Below are 6,736 nucleotides of genomic sequence, written 5' to 3' on the forward strand. Positions count from 1 at the left end.
AGAAGGGATGCGATTATGAGGTCCCCAACCGGAAACTCTCCTCCCCCGGCTGCGCCTTGAAATCCTATCCATGAAAATCACAAACAGGATTGGTGACAATGGGCAGCCCTGGCGGAGGCCAACACGCACTGGGAACAAGCTCGACTTTGTGCCGAGTATCCGGACACAGCTCTCACTTTGGTCATACAAGGACCGAATGGCTCGTAGTAGCGAACCAGGTACCCCATATTCCCGCAGTACCCCCCACAGGACTCCCCGAGGGACACGGTCGAAGGCCTTCTCCAAGTCCACAAAACACATGTAGACTGGATGAGCAAACTCCCATGCACCCTCCAACAGACCTGCAAGGGTAAAGAGTTGGTCCGCTGTTCCACGTCCAGGACGGAATCCGCATTGCTCCTCCTGAATCTGAGGTTCGACAATCGGACGGAGCCTCCTTTCCAGCACCCTGGAGTAAACTTTCCCGGGGAGGCTGAGCAGTGTGATACCCCTATAATTGGAGCACACTCTCCGGTCCCCCTTTTTGAAAATGGGAACCACGAACCCATAGAAACGTATTGTCACCTCCACCTTCTGACGTCATTCTGAGAGGACACGCCCACTGGCTACAAACTCAAATATGATTGGTTGATGAAAGTGTCACTCCAAACGTTCACGCTCTCATTACGTTCAGCTGTCAGGGCGTTCTATGGAGGACACAGAATACCCCGGATGGAGGATATTCTACCCGGAGACACGGAGAGAAAGAGATCTGATTGGTTGCATTTTTTCCCAGCATTAAACCACTCCAATGCACAAAGCATGGACGAAAACAACAGAAACAAGTCGACGTCATGTTAGATTTTATTTAATTTTATTGATAGAATGAATTAGATATGTTGTTTTATTTATTTTAATAAATACATTTCATTTGGCCTCTCGTTATTAATGAGTTGTATCATCGGGGTGGGCAGTGTTCATGGCAGAGCCGGTTGACTAAACATCAGTGAACTTTTAAGGCGTCTGAAGGTGTCGACGGTCAAACACACAGAAAACCACTGAAGACACTCAAAGTGTTCAGATGTCACATTGTCCATGGTGACGTCAGCTGTGTCTCTGTCCTCAGTCTCTGTGAGTCTGGAGTTCTGCTCGGGATGTACCAAGTCCTCAGTAGAAGAGACACTTTGAGAGAAATCGTCCAGTGAAAGTTGAGAAAACACTTTTGTTGACCGTCTGAGGCGTTGTTTCTGTTTAAATGATGATCCTATATTAATGCTGCTCCGAGACCTGACAGACTCTGAACAGAAACAAGAGAGTCGTCAGTAAAGAAATTAATTTAATTAAGATCAAACTCAACCTTGACTGCTGATTCTGCTTCATTGAATCTTTATTTCTCTTTTCTTTTTCTATTTACCTGTTGATGTGTGATTTCCTTCAGCCTGGAGTCCTGGAGAAATATGCACATATTTGTTGTTTTAAGAAAATGTAATAGAAATCAACAAATATATTTTTTATAATGTATTTGCAGCTTTCATCACAAACCTATTTAGATCTTGTTACATTTATATACAGACAGTTAAACCTGCATTTACAAACAAGTCTTTTATTTTAGATATCTCCTTCCTTCTCAGCCAATCACAGAAGAGGAGGTTAAAGGTCATCATTTATGACATAACATAGCATTACATCTGCACAATCTGTGAATAAGAACACAAGGACCATAAAGGAACACAAGACGACCAAATAAATAATGTATTAGTTCTACAGAAAACCGTTGTGTCTCAGTCTGGTTGTGTTTCTTCTATGTGCTCTGTAGGAGCTCATCTGTCTGTTACTCACAACAACGTCATTGTTAAAATATTTGAGGCCAGATATCAATTATAATTCTAATTTAATAAAGTTCTTCAGACCGGGTAGACTAACTTTGGACTACGGGAACAAAAAGGTGAACTGCTGTGGTTTAGGTGCTTTCCTCCTGGGCCTTTCTAATGTGTAGTAGAGCTTAGCATAAGCTAACGTTAGCTTTGAGCAGACACCGGGAACACCTAGAAGGGTTCAGCCAATCAGAGGCAGCGAGTCATGACGGTCTCTCCTGTTTTTAACCTCAGTGATGAATACATTGTGTTTCCTGTGAGTGCTTCACAATAAAAGATGTGTGATTGTCATGTTGAGGTGTTTTAATGTGAAGCTGCAGCAGCAGGAGATGTTGCGTTAGCATTAGCAGTAGCTTAATGATGCTCTGATACGGCTGTAGGAGAGTGAACAGGAAACAGTGAGGCTGATATCAATCACATCACCATCAGTGTCACTGATGAGTGTGAATCTATGACAGACTCCACCTCAAACCATGAACAACACTGAACAGAGAGATCATTAATGAATATACTTTAAATGCAGGAATATTCATTGACTACAAATACAATCAAGAATTTACTTATGATGAAAATTTGGGGGATTTTAACTTGAAATTAACAAGTTTAGGGCCAAACATCCCGTTTCATCAGCTGGGAGGAAACGTATGTGGCCTGTTTTATGACATGGGGGCTGGAACACTGCAGTCAAAGATAAATGACACATATGTATTTATTTATCAGTAGGAATAATTTTTTTATTTATTTAATTTTTTTACTTTTATTGTATTTATTTTTTTACTTTTATTTATTTTTTTACTTTTATTTATTTTATTGCTTTCATCTCTAAAGACATGAGAATAAGACGTCACACCATTGTCTGAACTGTTTGTTGAAATGCAAAGAAATTATTTAGCAGTTTTACTATTCTATTGTGTGTGTTGTGTTTGTGTGTGTGTGTGTGTGTGTGTGTGTGTGTGTGTGTGTGTGTGTGTGTGTTGTGTGTGTGTTGTGTGTTCGTGTGTGTGTGTGTGTGTGTGTGTGTGTGTGTGCTCCTCATCTCTGTTTTTGAGATTCATAGGTCACACACACTTTTGTACGGAAGAAGGAGAAGAAGAAGATTAATAGTATTATTATTATTATTATTATTATTATTAAGCCTCATCTCTAAAGCAGAGTCCTACCTGAGCTCCACAGCAACAGCAACAGCATCAACAGGTGATCCATGACGTCCAGGTAGACCGTCTCTCTGCCGTCTGTCTCTCTGTCTGTCTCTGATGCTCTCATGTGCTGTCCTCAGTGTATATCTGCCTACAGGAAGAGGAGGACCTTTACTGAGGATGTCTTATTTCTCAAGAAGCTGCTGACTGATGACAGATTAGAGGACTGATTCCATGACAACCAGGACAGGCTGAGGTCAGAGTGATGGTGTCAGTGTGTTCTTAATTCTTTCTGATGTGTTAACATCCACAGTTACGGCTACTTACTACCACTACTACTACTACTACTGCAGTGTGTGTGTTCCTGTCTGGGTTCTCTCTCTGTAACTGTGTCTCACTCAGTTCACTGGCATCATGTTTCTGTGTTCTTTACTTTAATAAGTCCTTCATAAAGCTGCAGGATGTTTTCAGCTGCTTTCTTTATTCACATCAACTCATATTGTGTTGCTCTGTAGGCTCATCTTTAATCCATGCTTTTCCTTTTAGAATGAATCTGGAGCTGTGACTCTGTTTGTGTTGTTTTTAGCTGCATTAACTCTTTCAGTCCCTCCCACGGTTTAAGTGAGGCTTGTACACAAACTGACTGGTCCATCTGACTGTCAATCAACAGATCAATATCTCTCTGAGCACATCACGCCACCTTCCTGTGTTGCTATGGTGATCCATACTACATGCATGTGTCACAGTTTGCTTGTTTCTTCTTCACTGAATAGTTTCTTGTTGTTTATTAGTTCTGATGATTTAGTAAACTTCTGATTAAAACTGAGTCTGTTGTTGCACTTTATAAAGTTTCTCCTGTGAGAGCAGAGACTGAAGAAGTACTCACATCTTTTACAGTAGAAGTACTAATACACACTGTAAATACTCTGTTCCAGTAAAAGCACTCCTTATGCACAATGGACCATTTCAGAATAATATTATTTTATTGTATTATAATTATTATTGATGCATTAGAGGACCTGACCTAGCTGTCCCTTTCCTTTAGCGTGTTATATATATGTTTGTACATGTAAACACCTGAAACGCTTCGTGTGAATTCTTCATATCTGATATTACGATATCATATTCAGGACGGGGATGGTTAGGTAGGTTTTAAAGAAGGCTTTTGTGTGGCATGTCTCCAGTGAGGTGTTAAAGGACAAAATACCAGAGACAGCTGATCAGCACAGTGCTTCAAGGTGGAGGGAGAAGCAGAGTCGATCCCGATTACGTCGCTCGGAGGTCTCTACAGTTAATGTGGAGTCAGTGTGTTCATATGCAAAGACAATGTCCGACCCACGGTCCCTTAAATACATTAAATTCAAAAGTGAACAGAAGAGGAGTTATACAGAATAACCTAATAAACGTTAAGACCATCAACGCAACAAAACTGGACAATTAAATGTGGACTCTTAAATATCAGACGATACATGACACAAAGTAATCATCACTGTACTAATATTAATAATGACACAAGGCTGCACGGGGGACAGAGCGATAGGCATCCTTTATTATAGTGTAGCAGTGGTCCAGTGTGTTTTTGTCCCTGGTGGGACACTTGATATGTTGTTTGTATTTTGACAGTTCTTTGCTGAGGTTTGCTCTGTTAAAGTCCCCAAGAACTATGAGAAGGGATTCTGGGTGTTTATGCTCCGTGTTAGTGATCATCTGGTGAAACTTTATAAAGAAAGTTACTTCTCAGTATCTACAAACCAATCACAAACTAACTGATACCAAATTTGATGGACACGTTTCTAGCATTGAACCTGCCCAGTCATTATAAATCATCTCAGCCAGGTTTGTCCGAACATAAGACCAAACATTTCTATGGATGTCAATTTTTGAGCAACAACAAAGGTCAAAGTGTGGCCTGCAAGAGACTATGTGAGGTTTGTTTTAGCCTAGTCAATAGTGGAACTGTCCAGCCAAAATGACTCACAGCAGATCCGCTGGTGACATTTTGTGCAACCAGCTTCAGGCTGTTGATGAATAACAGCAGAGACCCCGTGATTCTGTCACATTAAACAATTTATTCTGTGAATCAACAGACTTGTTAGAGACAGACGCAATGAAAACATTTCACACAGCTCCACGAAGAATTGAGAATCACTTCACACTTCTCGTCCCAATTATGACTCCCTCAGGACTGTTCTTTCTTATCCCACTTGTGCCAAAGGTGCATCACAGCTTCACCACAGGTGCACAACAGCTGGAGTCCTCTGGACCGGACCGAGCAGCAACGAACCACCGACTAGTGGAGAAAAAGAGATAAAAACTAACTCTCTGTGCAGACAATGTTCTGACAGTTCAGCTGCTGATTCTTAGGTTGTCATGAAAACCAAATAAAAGCATTAAAACCTTTTTTATCAGAGCAGGGCAAACTTTAAATCTTCTATAAAGTTTCTTTAAATATGTTTTTAGTTACTGACTGAGACAGGATGGACATCTGAAACATGATGCTTCATTAATAACATCAATCAAAGACCACAATGTGATCGGTAATCAGCCAATAGCCCACTTCTCTGTATGTTTAATAATTTCAGATTTGTAAGCTGTTTAATCCAAACAATAATGTGCATGCATGAAGGTATCCAGTTATAGATATAGCTAAAGGTGTAATATCTAAAGACGACTGCAAGGCCCATAGCTTACAGTGCTAACAGCAGTGAAAGGGCTGACAGAGCTAACGGTGTTTACATGAGGGTGGACCTTCTCTCCCACAATGATGCTGTCAGTCTGGAGGGTTATCAGCTGTTACCAGCCTATGAGAGCAGTGCAGAGCAGCAGCTGGGAGTTGACCAGCAAGCTCAGCACATGCACTAAAATGTACTAATGCTATGTTAACGAAGGAAATAGAAGATCTGATACCAACGCACACAGGAAGAGTTGCTACGGCAACGGCAGCACAAGTTCATGCTGCGGCCAGCAGCTTTACTTTTGTCTTGATTTGTTTTCTATTCGTCTTTATTACAGAAATGTATAACATATTATGTTATGGTATGTTCAGTGTTCTGGACCAACAAAGGCGGAGACAGACTCGGGTCTTTATTGAATATTTAAATAGAACAAGTTTCACACAAATGAGTGAAAAAAGGGGGGGAAACCAAAAAAGCACAGGTGTGGACGGCAGGAAGCAGGCTGGAACGAGGGATGAAAGGCGTCTGGAGAGGAGTGAAGAACAGGGGGAACAAAAACACACGAGAACAAAAAGTCAGTTACAAAGAACAAAAAAACTGCAGCAATGAGAGTATTTAAAAAAACAAACAACCAGAGCAAAGAAAGCGACATTAACAGAAGCACTACTGGACAAACAGAACTATCTGCCACAGGAGTGGAGTCATGACCGGACTCATATGGAGAAGGTGAGTGAGGATGATTGACACCAGGTGAGCCTCGTTACCTCTCTGGAGGAAAACAAGCCACGCCTCCTGCTGCACACAGATAGAGAGAGGGGGAGGGGAGAAGAGAGAAAGATAGAGAGAGATAGACAGAGAGACAGAGAGAAACAAACATAAAGTTCACTCTGCATTTATTTGTGCATTGTGCAGTAAAAGTTATGAACTCTACATTTGTTTGTAAATACTTATGAGACTGTTTTAACACCATAGAACTCTAGTGAATGTGTTTTGTTGATGAAGAGTTGCTTTTTTAAATACACAGCAGTAAAGAAACCTATTCTATCCTCCACCAGTGGTTACAAATGCCACC

The sequence above is a fragment of the Anoplopoma fimbria genome, unplaced genomic scaffold (assembly GCF_027596085.1).
Source record: "Anoplopoma fimbria isolate UVic2021 breed Golden Eagle Sablefish unplaced genomic scaffold, Afim_UVic_2022 Un_contig_7711_pilon_pilon, whole genome shotgun sequence".
NCBI classification, from domain to species: Eukaryota; Metazoa; Chordata; class Actinopteri; order Perciformes; family Anoplopomatidae; genus Anoplopoma; species Anoplopoma fimbria.